Source organism: Heterodontus francisci, chromosome 5, assembly GCF_036365525.1.
Source record: "Heterodontus francisci isolate sHetFra1 chromosome 5, sHetFra1.hap1, whole genome shotgun sequence".
NCBI lineage: Eukaryota > Metazoa > Chordata > Chondrichthyes > Heterodontiformes > Heterodontidae > Heterodontus > Heterodontus francisci.
This window is the reverse complement of record NC_090375.1, coordinates 68485342-68505009: the sequence shown is the minus strand read 5'-3', so window position 1 is coordinate 68505009 and position 19668 is coordinate 68485342.

The following is a 19668-nucleotide window of genomic DNA, read 5'->3' as shown; positions in this document are numbered from 1 at the left end:
CATAAAATATATATTTATTTTTGAAGAATTAAAAGTTATTACAGGTACAGTTTGCAATCCAAAATAGAATTGCACCTGATTTGTCCCTTCCTGACAAAAGTAGCAGAGACACTCGTGGTGCCCCAGCTGAAATTACCAACTCAACATTGAACAGAAGTTGATGAACATTGTAGTGTTGGAAAGGGAGGATGCCCTTGAGGTAGCAAGGACAGAATCCATTTGGTTAGAGTTGAGAAGTAAAAAGAGTACGATCATGCTACTAGGACTATTCTACAGGCCTCCAAATTGTGAGAAAGACACAGAATAACAGATCTGCAGGGAAATCAGAGAGATGTGCAAGAACTATAAAGTGGTGATTTGGGGGACTTTATCCAAATATCAATTGGGATAATTCTAGAGTAAAGGGTAAGGAGGAACTTCTGAAATGTGTTCAGAACTTCCTTGATCAGTATGTTCTCTGCCCAATTAGAAAGGAGGCATTGCTGGATCTGGTGCTGGGAAATAAGATGAGCCAAGTAGATCAAGTGTCCATCAGGGAGCACTTGGGCAAAAGTGATATCACATCATATCATAAGGTTTAGACTAGTAATGCAGAAAAACAAGGAACAAAATAAGGTAGAACGTCTAGATTGGAAGAGGGCTTATTTTGACGCGATGAGAAGAGATCTAGACAGGGTAAAATGGAACCAAAGACTGACAGGAATAGCTGTATTGAAAAAATAAGTGATCTTTAAGGAAGACATGCTTCAGGTACAGGCTAGGTACATTCCAACAAGGGAAAAAGGTAAAGAAACCAAAACAGGACTCCTTGGATGATGAGGGAGATAGAGATTATGATGAAACAAAATATTCAGTTCTGAATACTGATGAGAGTGATGCTTCACCTGTGGAGTGCAGCCAGAGCCAAGTCCATGGCACCACAGGTGACTCAGCTGCACGGAGTGGGAGAGGGGTGGGGGGGGGGGGGGTGGTTCAGGAAAGACTGGAAGACCCATAGTGATAGGTGATTTAATAGTCAGGGAAACAGACAGGCGTTTCTGTGGCCACAGACGTGAATCCAGGATGGTGTGTTGCCTCCCTCCAGGATGGTGCCAGGGTCAAGGACTTCACTGAGCAGCTGTAGAGCATCCTGAAGGGGAAGGGTGAACAGCTAGCAGCCGTGGTCCACATTGGAACCAATGACATAGGTAGAAAGAGGGATGTGGGCTTGCAGTCAGAGTTTAGGGAGCTCGGTAAGAAATTATAAAGCAGGACCTCAAAAGTAGTAATCTCCAGATTACTCCCAGTGCCATGCGCAAGTGAGTATAGAAATAGAAAGATAAGACAGATGAATGCATGGCTGGAAAGATGGTGCAGGAGGGAGGGCTTTAGATTCCTGGGACATTGGGACCAGCTCTGGGGGAGATGGGATCTGTACAGGCTGGACAGGTTGCACCCCGAAGAGAGCTGGGACTGAGTTCCTTGCGGAATGTTTTGTTAGTGCTGTTGGGGAGGGTTTAAACTAGTTTGGCAGGGGGATGGGGACCTGAGGATAGACTCAGTTGGGACAAAATCAGAAACAAGAATGGGAGGCAGAAAATTAATGGATGAGTCTGGAAGGTAGAGGAAACAAAGGTTAGAAAATAAGAGGAAGGGTAACTATTTCAATGCAAGGAGTATTGAAAAGAAAGCAGATGAGCTGAGGGGACAGATAGACACGTGGCAGTATGGTATCACAGCTATTACAGAAACATGGTTTAAGGAAGGACAGGAACGGCAGCTCAATGTTCCTGGTTACAGGGTTTTCAGATGCGATAGAGAGGGAGATAAGAAAGGTGGGGGAGTGGCAATTTTGGTCAAAGAAACGTACAGCTGTGAGGAGGGATGATATGTTGGAAGGTTCTTCAAATGAGGCCTTATGGATTGAGCTAAGGAATAAAAAAGGGGCAATCACACTGCACTGCTGGGAGTGTGATTAGCCCCTCAAACAGTCAGAGGGAGATAGAACAGCAGAAATGTAGGCAAATCTGAGAAGTGCAAGAATAGGGCAGTAATAGTAGGGGATGTTAACTACCATAATATTCACTGGGATAGTTTTAGTGTGAAAGGAATCGAGGGAGCAGAATTCTTGAGGCACATTCAAGAGAACTTTTTTGCCCAGTATGCAGAAAGTTCAACAAAGAGGGCACAGTTTTCGACTTAGTTTTAGGAAATGAAGATGGGCAGGTGGAAGGAGTAGCAGTGGGAGAGCATTTTGGTGGTAAAGATCATAATTCCGTCAGTTTTAACAATTATGGAAAAGGACAGAGATAGAACAGGAGTTAGAGTTCTCAACTGGGGCAAGGCCAATTTTACTAAACTGAGGAGCAATTTAATGTAAGTGGACTGGAAACAGCTACTTGAAGGTAAATCAGTGTCAGAGGAGTGGGAGGCATTCAAAAGGGGAGATTCAAGGGGTTCAGAGTAAACACATTCCCACAAAGAAAAAGGGTAAGACGGCCAAATCTAGAGCCCCATGGATGTCAAGGAGCTTACAGGGTAAGATAAGGCAGAAAGGGGAAGCCTATGTCCGACACCAAGAACTCAATACTACAGAAAGCAGAGAGGAGTATAAAAATTGGAGGGGTGAAATCAAAAAGGAAGGTGAACCCAAAGATGTTTTATCAATACACTAAGATTAAGAGGATAATTAAGGAGAGTGTAGGATCCATAAAAGACCAAAAAGGTAACCTATGTGTAGGGGTGGAAGATGTTGATACTGTTCTTAATGAATACTTTGTGTCTGTCTTCACAAGAGGGGGACAATGCAGATTTCGTAGTTAAGGAAGAGGGATGTGAAGTATTGAATGTGATAAGTATAGGGAGAGAGGAAGTATTAATGGAATAGCATCCTTGAAAGTTAATAAATCACCACGGCCAGATGAAATGCACTCCAGGCTGTTAAAAGAAGTCAGGGAGGAAATAGCGGAAGGTCTGACTATCATTTTCCAGTCCTCACTGGATACAGGTATGGTGCCGGAGGATTGGAGAACTGCTAACGTTATACCTTTGTTTAAAAAGGGAGCGAGGGATAGACCGAATAATTACAGGCCACTCAATCTAACCAGTAGTGGGCAAATTATTGGAATCTAATCTGAGAGACAGGATAAGCTGTCACTTAGAAAGGCACAAGTTAATCAAGGATAGTCAGCATGGATTTGTTAAGGGAAGATCTTGTCTGACCAACTTGATCGAATTTTTTGAATAATTAACAAGAAAGATAGATGAGGGTAGTACAGTTGATGTGGTCTACATGGATTTTAGCAAGGCTTTTGACAAGGTCCCACATGGCAGACTGGTTAAAAAAGTTAAATCCCATGGGATCCAGGGGAATGCAGCAAGGTGGATGCAAAATTGGCTCAGTGGCAGGAAACAAAGGGTAATTGTTGACCGTTGTTTTTGCAACTGGACAGCTGTTTCTTGTGGGGTTCCGTAGGGTACACACGATTTGGACATAAATGTAGGGGGCATGATCAAGAAGTTTGCAGACGACACAAAGATTGGTCGTGTGGTAGATAGTGAGGAGGATAACTGTAGGCTGCAGGAAGATATTGAGGGTCTGGTCAGATGGGCAGAAAAGTGGCAAATGGAATTCAACCTGGAGAAGTGTGAGGTGATGCATTTGGGGAGATTAAACAAGGTAAAGGAATGCATGATTAATGGGAAGATACGAAGACGTGCAGAGGAAGTAAGGGACTTTGGAGTAAATGTCCACAGATCCTTGAAGGTAGCAGGACAGGTCGATAAGGTGGTTAAGGAAGCATATGGAATCCTTTCTTTTATTAGTCGAGGTATAGAATATAAGAGCAGGGAGGTTATGCTGGAACTGTATAACTCATTGGTTAGGCCACAACTTGAGCACTGTGTGCAATTCTGATCACCTCATTACAGAAAGGGTGTAATTACACTAGAGAAGGTACAAAGGAGATTTACAAGGATGTTGCCAGAACTGGAAAAATGCAGCTATGAGGAAAGATTGGACAGGCTGTGGTTGTTCTCCTTGGAACAGAGAAGACTGAGGGGAGATCTGATTGAAATGTACAAAATTTTGAGGGGCCTGGATAGAGTGGAGGTGAAGGGCCTATTTACCTTAGCAGAGAGGTCATTGACTAGGGGGCATAGATTTAAAGTGATTGGCAGAAAATTAGAGGGGAGATGAGGAAAAATCTTTTTACCCAGAGGGTGGTGATGGTCTGGAACTCACTGCCTGAAAGGGTAGTTGAGGCAGAAACCCTCAACTCATTCAAAAGGAGTCTGGATATGCACCTTAAGTGCTGTAATCTGCAGGACCACGGACCAAATGCTGGAAGGTGGGATCAGAATAGGTGGATTGTTTTTTGGCCGGCACAGACATGATGGGCCAAGTGGCCTCTTTCTGTGCCTTAAACTTTCTAAAATTCTAAATTGAGAGGAGAGGGGAAGAGGAAAATAAGACTGGCAGTGAGAGGATATGAGACTAGAATGGTAGTCAACATAAAAGGGAACCCAAAAATCTTCTACTAGCATGTAAATAGTAAGCGGGTAGTAAGAGGTGCAGTGGGGCCTATTAGGGACAAAGAAGTTAATATATGCTTAGGGGTGCAGGAAAAGGATAATATACTTAATGAATAGTTTGCATCAGTGTTCACTAAGGAAGTTGAATTTGACAAAATATCAGTCGAAGCAGAGAGGATAGAGGCCAATGTATAGAATAAAAGTTAAAAGGGATGTTTGGGGGGTGGGGGGGGGGGGGGGGGGGGAAAGAGAGAAGTACAAAACAGGCTGGCTATGCTTAGCATCTACAAGTCACCTGACCCAGATGGCTTAGATCCCAGATTGCTAAAGGAAGTGGGGTTGGAGATAACGGAAGGGCTTGCCATCATCTTCCAATTTTCCCAGGACACGGGGGACGTGTCAGAGAATCAAATACTTCAAAAAGGAAATTGGATGGACACTTGAAGAAAATAAACTTGCAGGGCTGTGGGGATTGAGTGACCGAGTATGACTAGAACCATAGAAAAATTAAGGCACAAAGGAGGCCATTCAGCCCGTCCTGTCCATGCCAGCTGGAAAAAAACAAGCCGCCCAATCTAGTCCCACCTTCCAGCACCTGGTTCATAGCCTTACAGGTTACAGCACTTCAGGTGCATGTCTTTTAAAAGAATTGAGGGTTTCTGCCTCCACCATTGTTCCAGGCAGTGAATTCTAGACACCCAACACCCTCTGGATGAAAATGTTTTTCCATCATGTCCCCTCTAATCCTTCTACCAATCACCTTAAATCTGTGCCCCCCAGTAATTGACCTCTCCGCGAGAGGAAACAGGTCCTTCCTGTCTAGTCTATCTAAGCCCCTCATAATTTTGCACGCATCTATTAAGTCACCCCTCAGCCTCCTCTGTTCTAAGGAAAACAACTTTAGCCTATCTAATCTTTCCTCACAGCTACAACTTTCAAGCCCTGGCAACATTCTTGTAAATCTCCTCTGTACTCTCTCCAGAGCAATTATGTCCTTCCTGTAATGTGGTGACCAGAACTGTACGCAATACTCCAACTGTGGCCTAATCAGCGTTTTATACAGTTCCAGCATTACATCCCTGCTTTTGCATTCTATACCTCGGCCAATAAAGTAAAGCATTCCATATGCCTTCTTCACCACACTATCTACCTGTCCTGTAACCTTCAGGGACCTGTGGCCATGCAAGACGAGATCTCTCACTTCTTCTAACCTTCTCAATATCCTCTTGTTTATTGTGTATTCCCTTGTTTTATTTGCCCTCCCCAAATTCATTACCTCACACTTCTCTGGATTGAATTCCACATGCCACTTTTGTGCCCACTCAAACAAACCATTGATATCTTTCTGGACTCTACGGATATGCTCATCACGATCAACGTCACGGCCAATTTTTGGGCCATCAGCAAATTTCCCAGTCATGCCTTACACATTTAAGTCCAAATCATTAATATATACCACAAACAGCAAGGGAGCCAACACTGAACCCTTGAGGAATATAAAGACAGTAGGAAGGAACTTAAGCAAGGAATTAGGAAGGCTAAAACGGGTCATGAAAAGTCATTGGCAAACAGGATTAAGGAAAATCCCAAGGCTTTTTATACATATATAAAGAGCAAGAGGGTAACCAGGGAAAGGGTTGGCCCACTCAAGGACAGAGATGGGAATCTATGTGTGGAGCCAGAGGAAATGGGCGAGGTGCTAAATGACTACTTTGCATCAGTATTCACCAAAGAGAAGGACTTGGTGGATGATGAGCCTAGGGAAGGGAGTGCAGATAGTCTCAGTCATCTCATTATCAAAAAGGAGGAAGTGTTGGGTGTCTTGCAAAGCATTAAGGTAGATAAGTCCCCAGGGCCTGATGGGATCTACCCTAGAATACTGAGGGAGGCAAGGGAAGAAATTGCTGGGGCCTTGACAGAAATCTTTGCATCCTCATTGTCTACAGGTGAGTTCCCAGAGGACTGGAGAATAGCCAATGTTGTGCCTTTGTTTAAGAAGGGTGGCAAGGATAATCCAGGAAATTATAGGCTGGTGAGCCTTACGTCAGTGGTAGGGAAACTATTAGAGAGGATTATTTGGGACAGGATTTACTCCCATTTGGAAACAAATGAACTGATTAGTGAGAGACTGCATGGTTTTGTGAAGAGAAGGTCGTGTCTTACTAATTTGATTGAGTTTTTTGAGGAAGTGACGAAGATGATTGATGAAGGAAGGGCAGTGGATGTTATCTATATGGACTTTAGTAAAGCTTTTGACAAGGTCCCACATGGCAGACTGGTACAAAAGGTGAAGTCACACAGGATCAGAGGTGAGCTGGCAAGATGGATACAGAACTGGCTCGGTCATAGAAGACAGAGGGTATCAGTGGATGGGTGTTTTTCTGACTGGAGGGATGTGACTAGTGGTGTTCCGCAGGGATCAGTGCTCGGACCTTTGCTGTTTGTAGTAGATATAAATGATTTGGAGGAAAATGTAGCTGGGCTGATTAGTAAGTTTGCAGACGACACAAAGGTTGGTGGAGTTGCGGATAATGATGAGGATTGTCAGAGGATACAGCAGGATATAGATCGGTTGGAGACTTGGGCGCAGAAATGGCTGATGGAGTTTAATCCGGATAAATGTGAGGTAATGCATTTTGGAAGGTCTAAGGCAGGTGGGAAGTATACAGTAAATGGCAGAACCCTTAGGATTATTGACAGGCAGAGATCTGGGTGTACAGGTCCACAGGTCACTGAAAGTTGCAACGCAGGTGGATAAGGTAGTCAAGGCGGCATACGGCATGCTTGCCTTCATCGGTCGGGGCATAGAGTATAAAAATTGGCAAGTCATGTTGCAGCTGTACAGAACCTTAGTTAGGCCACACTTAGAATATTGCGTGCAATTCTGGTCGCCACACTACCAGAAGGACGTGGAGGCTTTGGAGAGGGTACAGAGGAGGTTTACCTGGTCTGGAGGGCATTAGCTATGAGGAGAGGTTGGAAACACTCGGATTGTTTTCACTGGAACGACGGAGGCGGAGGAGCGACATGATAGAGGTTTACAAAGTTATGAGCGGCATGGACAGAGTGGATAGTCAGAAGCTTTTTCCCCAGGGTGGAAGTGTCAGTTACTAGGGGACATAGGTTTAAGGTGCGAGGGGCAAAGTTTAGAGGGGATGTGCGATGCAAGTTTTTTTTACACAGAGGGTGGTGAGTGCCTGGAACTTGCTGCCAGGGGAGGTGGTGGAAGCAGATACGATAGCGACGTTTAAGAGACATCTTGACAAATATATGAATAGGAAGGGAATAGAGGGATATGGGCCCCGGAAGTGCAGGTGTTAGTTTAGGCAAGCATCAAGATCGGCGCAGGCTTGGAGGGCCGAATGGCCTGTTCCTGTACTGTACTGTTCTTTGAACCCTGTAGAACACCACTAGCAACAGCTTTCCATTCACAAAAATATCTGTTGACTACTACCCTTTGCTTGCTGTCCCTGAGCCAATTCTGGATCCAACCTGCCACATTCCCCTGCATCCCATGGGCTTTCATTTTACTGACCAGTCTGCCATGTGGGACCTTGTGAAATGCCTTACTAAAGTCCATGCAGACCACATCCACTGCACTACCCTCATCAATCCTTCTTGTTACTTCCTCAAAAAACTAAGTAAGTTAGTAAGACATGACCTTGCCTTAACAAATCCATGCTGACTATCCCTGATTAATCCGTGCCTTTCTAAGCGGCAGTTTATCCTGTCCCTCAGAATAGATTCTAACCATTTACCCACCACTGAGGTCAGGCTGACTGGCCTATAATTATTTGGCCTATCCCTTGCACCCTTTTAAAAGCAATGACACAACTTTCGCAGACCTCCAATCGTCTGGTACCTCACCTGTATCTAGTGAGGATTTGAAAATGATCCTCAGCGCATCCGCTTTTTCCTCTCTGGGATCCTTTAACAACCTGGGATGCAATCCATATGGCCCTGGCAATTTATCCACTTTCAAGGATGTCGGACTCTTCAGTACTTTCTCTGTCATTATGATTATATCTAATATTTCACACTCCTCCTCTTTAACTACAATGTCCACATCAACCCTCTCCTTTGTGAAGATAGACAAAAACTTATTAAGTACCTTGTCCACATCTTCTGCATCCACGCCCAAGTTCCCTTGTACATCTGATAGGCCCTACCCTTTCCTGAGTTATCCTCTTGCTCTTAATGTACTGATATAACATCTTTGGGTTTTCCTTGATTTTGCTTGCCAATAATTTTTCATGTCCTCTCTTTGCTTTTCTAATTTCCTTTTTTACATCACCCCTGCACTTTCTATAGAAAGCCTAGAGGAGTAAAGTATTAAGATTTTTGTGATCGACGCAAGCGTTCTTTTTCTGCTTTGTTACCTTGTAAGCTTCTAGATAACCAAGGGGCTCTAGATTTGTCGGTACCACCCTTTGTCTTTGTAGGGACATGCCTCCACTGTGCCTGTAGTATCTCGCTTTTGAATGCCTCCCACTGCTTTTCCTTCAAGTAGCTGTATCCAATCCACTTTCGCTATGTCACTTCTCAGTTTCTTAAAATTTGCCTTGCCCCAATTTAGAACTTTTACTCCTGTTTTATCTTTGATATGATTATGCTAAAAACGTACTGTATTTTGGTCACTATCTCCAAAATGATCACCCATTGTTATTTCATTCACTTGCCTAGCTTCATAACCGAAGACCAAATCTAGAGCTGCGCTCCCTCTCGTTGGGCTTGTTAGATGCTGGCTAAAAATAATTGTTCTGAATGCAGTTCAAGAATTTTGTGTCCTCTGTGCCCTTCACACTGTTCATATCCCAGTTGATATTGGGGTAATTGAAATCCCCAACTATTATTACCCTATAGATTTTGCACTCAGAAATTTGTCTACATATGCGTTCTTCTATCTCCCTCTCACTATGAAGGGTTCTATCGTACACTCCTAGTAGTGAGGCTGCCCCTTTTTTTATTTGAGCTGCACCCATATGGCTTCATTTGATGATTCATTTAGCATATTATCCCTCCTCAAAGCTGTTATTGATTCCTTAATAATGCTACACCCCCTCCTTTTTCATCTCCCTCTCTATCTCACCTGAAAACTCTATATCCAGGGATGTTGAGCTGCCATTCTGCCCCCTCCTTAAGCCAAGTTTCCGTTATAGCAACAACATCATGTTGCCATGTGTCTATCTGTGCCCTCAGCTCATCGGCTTTATTTACTATACTCCCTGCATTTAAATAAATACCCTTTAAAAATGCCAAATTCCAATGCTGCACACTTTTTAACCTTTGCTTCTTCTATCTTTCAGAGTCACTCATTAATTTTCTGCCTCCTGTTCCCTGCCCTGAAATTCTCATATCTAAGATTGCACTCAGGTGCCCATCCACCTGCTAAGCTGGTTTAAACCATACCCAACAGCACGAGCAAACCTCCCTGCAAGGATATTTGTCCCAGTCCTGTTTTGGGTGCAGACTGTCCGGCTTATACAGGTCCCACCTTCCCCAGAACCAATCCCAATGCCCCAGATCTCTCCAGCCACACATTCATCTGGTATATTTTCCTACTTCTATACTCACTAGCACCTGGTCTTGGGAGTAATCGGGAGATTACTACCTTTGAGGTCCTGCTTGCTAATCCTGTTCCTAACTCCCTAAACTCAGCTGCAGGATCTCATCACGCTTGCTTTCTATATCGTTGATACCAATGTGGACCACAACCTCTGGCTGTGCACCCTCACCCTGTAGTAGCTCAGTGATATATTTTTTTTATTCATGGGATGTGGGCGACACTGGCCAGGCCAGCATTTATTGCCCATCCCTAATTGCCCTTGAGAAGGTAGTGAGTTGCCTTCTTGAACTGCTGCAGTCCATTTGGGGTAGGTATACCCACAGTGCTGTTAGGGAGTTCCAGGATTTTGACCCAGCGACAGGAGGTCAGGAGCTGAGTGGCTCTGGCAGAACCCAAACTGAGCGTCACTGTGCAGGTTATTGCTAACCAAGTGCTGCTTGATGGCACTGTTGATGACACCTTCCATTACTTTACTGATGATAGAGAGTAGGCTGATGGGGCGGTAATTGGCCGGGTTGGATTTGTCCTGCTTTTTGTGTACAGGACATACCTGGGCAATTTTCCACATTGCAGGGTAGATGCCAGTATTGTAGCTGTACTGGAACAGCTTGGCTAGGGGCGCAGCAAGTTCTGGAGCACAGGTCTTCAGTACTATTGCCAGAATATTGTCAGGGCCCATAGCTTTTGCAGTGTCTAGTGCCTTCAGTCGTTTCTTGATATCACGCAGTGAATTGAATTGGCTGAAGTCTGGCATCTGTGATGCTGGGGACTTCAGGAGGAGGCAGAGATGGATCATCAACTCGGCATTTCTGGATGAAGGTTGTTGCAAATGCTTCTGCCTTATCTTTTGCACTGATGTGCTGGGCTCCCCCATCATTGAGGATGGGGATATTTGTGGAGCCACCTCCTCCTGTTAGTTGTTTAATTGTCCACCACCATTCACAGCTGGATGTGGCAGGACTGCAGAGCTTAGATCTGATCCGTTGGTTATGGGATCGCTTAGCTCTATCTATCGTATGCTGCTTACGCAGTTTGGCACACAGATAGTCCTGTGTTGTAGCTTCACTAGGTTGACACCTCATTTTGAGGTATGCCTGGTGCTGCTCCTGGCATGCCCTCCTGCACTCTTCATTGAACCAGGGTTGGTCTCCTGGCTTGATGGTAATGGTAGAGTGAGGGATATGCCGGACCATGAGGTTACAGGTTGTGGTTGAGTACAATTCTGCTGCTGCTGATGGCCCACAGCGCCTCATGGATGCCCAGTTTTGCATTGCGAGATCTGTTCAAAATCTATCCCATTTAGCACAGTGATAGTGCCACACAACACGATGGACAGTATTCTCAATGTGAAGGGGGACTTCGTCTCCACAAGGACTGTGCAGTGGTCACTCCTACCAATACTGTCATGGACAGAAGCATCTGCAGCAGGCAGATTGGTGAGGACGAGGTCAAGTATGTTTTTCCCTCATGTTGGTCCACCTGCCGCAGCCCAGTCTAGCAGCAATGTCCTTTAGGACCCGGCCAGTAGTGGTGCTACAGAGCCACTCTTGGTGATGGACATTGAAGTCCCCCACCCAGAGTATATCTTGTGCCCTTGCCACCCTCAGTGCTTCCTCCAAGTGGTGTTCAACATGGTGGAGTACTGAGTCATCAGTCGAGGGAGGGCAGTAGGTGGTAATCAGTAGGAGGTTACCTTGCCCATGTTTGACCTGATACCATGAGACTTCATGGGGTTCGGAGTCGATGTTGAGGACTCCCAGGGCAACTCCCTTCCTATTGTATACCACTGTGCCACCAGCTCTGATTGCAGTGTCTGGGACATTGTCTGCAAGGTATGATTCCGTGAGTATGACTATGTCAGGCTGTTGCTTGACTAGTCTGTGGGACAGCTCTCCCAACTTTGGCACAAGCCCCCAGATGTTAGTAAGGAGGACTTTGCAGGGTCGACAGGGCTGAGTTTGCCGTTGTCATTTCCGGTGCCTAGGTCGATGCCAGGTGGTCCGTCTGGTTTTATTCCTTTTTATTAACTTTGTAGCGGTTAAGTACAACCGAGTGGCTTGCTAGGCCATTTCAGAGGGCATGTAAGAGTTAACCACATTGCTGTGGGTCTGGAGTCACATGTAGGCCAGACCAGGTAAGGACAGCAGATTTCCTTCCCTAAAGGACATTAGTGAACCAGATGGGTTGTTACAACAATCGACAATGGTTTCATGGCCATTAGACTAGTTTTTAATTCCAGAGTTTTGTTAATTAAATTCCAATTCCACCTTCTGCTGTGGTGGGATTCGAACCCATGTCCCCAGAGAAATACCCTGGGTCTCTGGGTTACTAGTCCAGTGATAATACCACTATGCCACCGCCTACCCACTATCCATATCCATATCCTTGCACCAGGGAGGCAACATACCATCCTGGAATCATGTCTGCGACCACAGAAACACCTATCTGTTCCCATAGAGTCCCCTTTCACTATTGCTGTCTTGTCCTTTCCCCTCGCTCCCTGCACAGCTCGCCACCCATGGTGCTCTGGTCATGAGTCTCGCTGCAGTCTTCGGAGGAACCCTCTCTCCCATCGGTACTCAGAACTGAATGGTTAGAAAGTGGGATGCCCTCTGGGGACTCCTGCATTACCTGCCTTGACCTTCTTGTCTGTCTGGCAGCCCCCAGGTTGTGCTCTCTTAAGCTTTGGGGTGACTACCTCCTGAAACGTGCTATCCACGTAGTTCTCTTCCTCACGGATGCGTCAGTGACACCAGCTGCCGCTCCAGTTCCGAAACCCAGAGCTCAAGCTTCTACAGCCGGTGACACTTCCTGCAGATATGTTTGTCAAGGACACACGGTCTGTCCATGACTTCCCACGTGCCGCAGGAGGCACATTCCGCTTGGCCGATCTGCCCTGCTTTTACTTAGCTTTACAAAGTAACTACTGCTAATGTAATAAGTGGAATAACTTACCAGTTACTTTCCAATCAGCTTCTTCCCCTGTACCATGGAGGCTGAAAAGGCAAAGACTGCAAAGAGCACCTCTTTCCCCGAGTCAGTAAAATCCCTCACACGCAACCTACAGCCTGACTCTATCCAAACAGCACTATTCCAAGTCGTAATTATTAATAAATTACACTAAGTAAAACAAAACCTTAGCAGTACTAACCTTATCACTTACAAGGTAGCTATTTGAGGGTTTAAGAACTTTTTTCCTGATTTTTTAAAGCTATTTACAGGTAATAACAGCTGTTACTTACCAACCAAGTAGCTTACAAATCTCCAGTGATGTCACTGGTAGTTTTTTCCCCTCTTTTCAAACACAGCGTGCGCCGACACAGTGAGAGCACTGCCGCCGACTGACCCTGCTCTGATCCAAGGTCTGTAAGGACCTCGAGCCACGCTATTTATTTCTCCAGGTCCCGCTCTGGATTCGCCTCCTGCCAGGTCCACCACTGCTCCGGTCTGGGTAACTCTGTGGAGAGCCAGCATGGGCTTGATGGGCGAAATAGCCTCCTTCTGTGCCATAAATGACTAACAGACAAGTCTATCTTTGGAGTCTGTAGCGATGGCTATACTGATTTGGATTTAACAACCTGCAGTAAGGAGCTATCTGCACAGAGTTTGGAAATCTGGTAGGTTACGCATCACAGATAGATCAAATGGATCAGTTTAATTGGGATAAATTAAGCAAATAGTATGCAGCTGCCATGTATTCCAAATAACAAAAAGTTATTCTAAGTGATGAAATTATCATGATTTTAAGAGAACAATGCCAGCAACCAACCTTACAACTAGCATGCGGAAGCCAATGATGAGGATTCTGGGTTGAGCCACATCCCTCAGATTCCTATCAGATTTCTGAAAGACTGGATTTTGCTTGTGTGAATCATGGTGTCTTTGATATTTAAAGTCAGATCTTACTGTAAGTGTTGTGTGTTTGCCATTGAGGGTGATGTCCCTTTAAGATTTTAGTATGCTAATGAACTAAGTGCCAGGATGTAGTCATGTGTCTCAGAACCAGAGGCGCTCTGTTACTGTAGCACCCTAGAGGTAAATCTTGTAAATAGTTCTGCACTGTATATACTTGAGCTTTGATAAACCTGTTTGAGATCTTCAATCAACTGAACTCCACGCATCTCATTTATGTTCTATCAGCCAACATAAAATGCTTCTCATTACATGCTGGTAGCTCTGGTGAGAGGACAGAATCCAAGAATGAAGACCACATAAAAACAGCTTTTAAAAAAAGCTACAGTTAAAAGAGAGAAAATTAAAAGAAACATTGGCCCAGATACTGTAAAGAACAGAAAAACTCACCTCCAGTTGTACAAGACAGAGCCGAACAACAGGCTGCAAATCAATTTCTGTGAGTGGGTGAGTCAGTATGCCATCAGTACAGAACCCCAGTTCAAAAAAAAGCTTTGGAGGTGCTTGCAAAGTTGATTTTTTTTTTAAAAAAGGCTCAGTAAAAGAAAAAACAGGGAAAACCAAATCCCTAACTCAGGCTGATCGATAGTTTTCGAAGGCTCCCCCAGTCTGATCAGGTCCAGGCCAATACTGGAGGCACCGGACAGCAAAAAGCATAGGAACCCTCCATTCACGCAGCTCGCAGCTAATGCTATGAAAATAAATTACATTACTCCAGTATGAAGAACTTTCATTCGCTCAGCCAGAGTAAAAAAAACTCATAAAATCACTCATGCGTGAATAATTGCCTACTGAACGGCTGTATAAACAAATCCTACCAGAGGGAAAAAAAGCAGTTAAAATGCCTATTGCGCAGCTGTGTCAACAAACAGACTAGAGTATTGGGCTGGATAAACAGAAAGCACTTACAAACACCTGCTGCTGTCAATCAAATCAGTTGAGTTTCTTGAACAGGAAACAGTAGTCATAAAGTAAGTTCTTAAAGCAAGTTCTAAGCAAAAGAACAGTAAGAAGATGGATACCAAACTTGCCAGCATAAACTGGAAGGCCACTGATATTCTACCAATTGTTCAAACAAAGAATGCAGTTATGAATTACAGAACCAGAAAAGCAAGCTGTAAAAAGCATAGCAATTGGAAATAAGGGATTGCACAGAATCAATGCCTCAGGCTTATCTGACGAGGACTAGAAAGATCCCACAAAAGATATGGAAAGTGCTGGAGATCAACTCAGATTTAGAGTGAATTTTAGAATTCACCTACAGACAACAGCTACAGGAATCAATAGACCAGTTTGTCAGTAGATGTCGTAGTAATGGCACCGAAAGTGATTTCTCAGAAACTAAACTGTCAGACCGAATAATGGAGCAGGTAACTGTATCAACGCCCATTGAAGCATTGCAGAAGGACGTCTTGGTGAAAAAGGTCACAGCATCATGCACTGCTGGAGGATGGCAGGAAATACGAAGCTGTTGTAGCTGGACTAAGGCATCTACAAGCTCCAGGTGCAGCCATTATCGACACGATAACCAGGTCGAAGAGAGCAAGCAAGCTGTGTGTTAGGTCCCACGTATCACAATGTCTTCCTGCATTTAGTGAACCGTGGAAGGCATGCAGTGCAAAAGGACACTGAGCCCACCCATGCAGGAATTCTGGCTCCAAAGATGCAGGCAGAAGTCATGGTCGGACGCAAACAAACAGAAAACACGGCAACAGCAGCAAAGAAAGCACGAGACCTGCATAAACGCAAACCGATTTACGAGGTCCACAGCGAAGCAGACCTGAGACATGACTCATAAAGAAGTAGTTCTCAGACAGAAGACAAACAGGTATTCCACGTTGCTAACCTGACACATCGTGTTGATGAAGTCCAACAACTGGAAGCTTTCACCACTACCAACATCACTCGCCCAAAGAAAGCTGGCAAACATACATTCAAGGTCAAGATTGACACCTGCACAAGTGCAAATATCCTACCAGTCCAAATCCTCAAAGACTTGTACTGAAATCATTGGAAATCAATGATACAACTGACAACTGCCAAGTTATCAGCATACAACAGGTCACATATCCCGTGCATTGGCACATTAACAATGCAATGCAGCTATGGCAAGTCGGCATGGAAACCACAAACGTTCTACCTAGCAGATACGAGCAGACCAGCAGTGGGCAGGACTACCAGTGTGAAAGGACCTCAACATCATAACGATCCATGAGAGCATTGCCAAGTGGAAATTTCCAAGGACTGAAACCCGCTTGTCGACTCTGGCCAGCATCAAATGGCGCAGTCTGGAAACCCAGCAACTGCACAACTATGCCTCACCTTCACTTCTGCTATCTAGAGAACAGACAGCATAGCCAGGTACCACCAAGAGGTCAAGTACTCCTTCCTCAACAAGTCCTCGACCTTGAGCCCAAGACCTTCAGTCACGTAGGATGAGAGGCAATGGGCACAAAATGCCCTGACGAGTGAGTTGAAGCATTTTCTGTTGGATCTTCGTGAGGAGGTGCTGGAACCTTCCAAGAATGACAAGGGCTCAAAAGTGGTCATCTTGAGAAAAGCAACAGAGTATATTAGCAGGCTGAAGGCAGAGCAACAGAAACTGAAGGTAGAGGGGCGGAAGTCAGAAGTCTGTGGAATTCACTACCCCAGAGTGCGGTGGATGCCGGGACAGTGAGTAAATTTGAGGAGATAGGCAGATTTTTAATTAGTAAAGGGTTATGGAGAATGGGCAGGAAAGTGGATTTGAGGCAGAGATGAGATCAGCCATGATCGTATTGAATGGCGGAGCAGGCTCAAGGGGCTGAATTGCCTACTCCTGCTCCTAGTTCTTATGACCTTATGAGGGGGAGAAACTTCAGAAAGAACAGCAACAGATGAGACGCAAACTCCCCGAGCAAGAGTTGGCAAACCACCAAGAGGATATATGGGCTTTTGAGCCTCTATATTTGTAAAGTGCATAATCTCTCTACCTATGTAAATAATTTTGATGTTATCTAATTTCATGTGTTTTTATTTTTAGCATACAAGACATATCTTTGGAAAGAAGGGGGATGTTGTGCGATTGCCTATAAGTGTGATGTCCCTTTAAGATTAGTATGCTAATGAACTAAGTGCCATGACATAGTTATGTGACTCAGAGCCAGAGGCCTCTAGGGTGCTACGGTAACAGAGTGGAAGTCCTGTAAATAGATAGTTCTGCACTGCATATACTTGTTAGCTTTAATAAACCTGTTTGAGATCTTCAATCATCTGAACGCCACACATTTATGTTGCAGCAGCCAACATAAAAAGCTTCTCATTACAGTAGGATTTTTTAAGAATAAACAGACTCACCGAAAACAGATCTCTTGAAAGAGAACTGAAGCAACTTGGTTCAGTCACCCATCCTTTTTTCTGCCATTATCAATCACGCATTGATACCACCACACGAAGATTTTACATGTTTCAGGGATTTCTGAAAAGTATCTCTTCATTCATATTGGAGAGATACGATTTTGTTACTGGCATGCAGCTGAGTATCTAGTCTACTATGCTCTATGTACCATCTTCAACAATGGGCAAGTCAGCAAAATATAACGTGGATAACCCCAATGTAGCATTATAGCTTTGTATGGCTAAGGTCGGTGGTGGTGGGGGGAGGAAAGAGGGTGGAAATGGTGGCAGTGTGCTGGATCTCGGAAGTATTCAGTGCTGGAAAGCAGTTGCATCTGCTTGAATTGCTGATTTATTTCAGTATCTGGAGATATCAGCTTTAGACTGGACATTCCTTCAGGACAATGTTGTGAAGCAGAAACACTTTGGTATATCTTTGCAATGACAGCAAACTGAATGCAAGTTAATCATATGGCATATAGCACTTATGCATACAGGAAGGGGAAGGAGCATTCACGCCCAGGATAAGATGGCTGCAAAAATGCAATCACTTTATCTATGTCCTTCTACCGCATGGAAGGCAAAACTCAGACTTTAGCCAATATTGGGCTAGAAGGGATTATGCAGGTGTGTGGAATGGAAAACTGCATGTCGTCCTTTATATAGGATTCAGTACCGGCCATGTTGGGGAAGTAGAGTTGTGCATCTCCAACACGTGGAACCTCAGTTCCATGGTGTATGGTGCATCATCGTGGTGCAATTGGAAGGATGGTGACAATAGACTGACACATGTTAATGAATTATGCGACTCAATAAGATGCACATTGATTGTAATGTCAATTGTCCACATAGGGAGGACTCACACCAATGTTTTATTGTTCTAATAAGTGATTAGTGACTATCCTCTGTATGTGAAAGATGGGGATGGTAGGTAAATAGGGTCACTTCAGAGTTGAGGGAGTTCAAAGCTCTCACCTGGAACTGGAAATTTTAAACCAGGTCAACACTTCATACTGGACAGATCTACGATAGTGGGCCTTAATAATTGACAACTCAGCCTTCAGGTGTAAACCATTGATGCTTACTGTGTTTACACTTTGCAACAATCCAAAATTAATTCCACTGTCCCATACTCTCCAATAGCTTTGAATTTACCTCTTTCAATGGGGATCCTAAAACGGCACAATAATCTAACTGTAGCCTACCCGAGGTTTTGTACACCTTTATCATTTGTCCCTTATTCTTGTACTCTATAAACACTATGTACCAAATCCCCAAAGTTATTGTCCTTTTTATGGCTTTATCTACTTTCATTTCCAGGGAATAATATGAACCACTAGGGCCCTGTTCGTTCATATCAGTATCTTTCCATTAAATGCACACACTCCTAGTCCTGGTACTTCCACCCAAAATGTAGCACTTGATACTTAAACCATATTAAAGTGCATCTACCACCTGTCTGCCCATTCTGCTAACGAGGCTATGTCTTCCTGAAGTTTTTTTTTTAATTAGCTCATGGGATGCGAGTGTCGCTGGCAAGGCCAGCATTCGTTGACCATCCCTAATTGCCCTCGAGAAGGTGGGGTGGGGGTGCCTTCTTGAACTGCTTCAGTCCATCTGGTGTAGGTACATCCACAGTGCTGTTAAGGAAGCGAGTCCAGGATTTTGACCCAGTGACAGTGAAGAACATCGATATAGTTCCAAGTCAGGATGGTGTGTGGCTTGAAGAGGAACTTTCAGGTGATGGTGTTGCCATGTGTCTGCTGCCCTTGTCCTTCTAAGTGGTAGAGGTTTGAAAGATGCTGTTCTAGGAGGCTTGGTGAGTTGCTGCAGTGCATCTACATTTAATCTTTTGCATTTCTCACCATTGCCAAACTTGCCACTTTCACTTTATTAAGACAGGGGAAAAATACAAAAATAGATCCAATATCCTATGGGTTTTGGGTTTCCAGCTTTTTTCCAATCCAAGCAAAACATAATTTTTCCCCATTTTGTTTCTTACCTGTCAACCAAATCCCATATCCATGCTACTTTTACCATACCTGAATTTTTCCAACAGACCTCGTGAGAATGGAAATCCAGAACACTCTTCCCCACATAGCTGTGGATGCTGGGTCAATTGAAATTTTCAAGACAGAGGTGAATAGATTTTTGTTAGGTATGGGAATCAAGGAGCAAAAGCAGGTAAATAGAGTTGAGATAAAGATCAGCCATAATATATTGCTGGCTCAAGCGCCAAATGGCTTCCTGTTAAGGTAAATAAATCTTATATAACTTTGTATAGAGTGTACATTCCATATTGG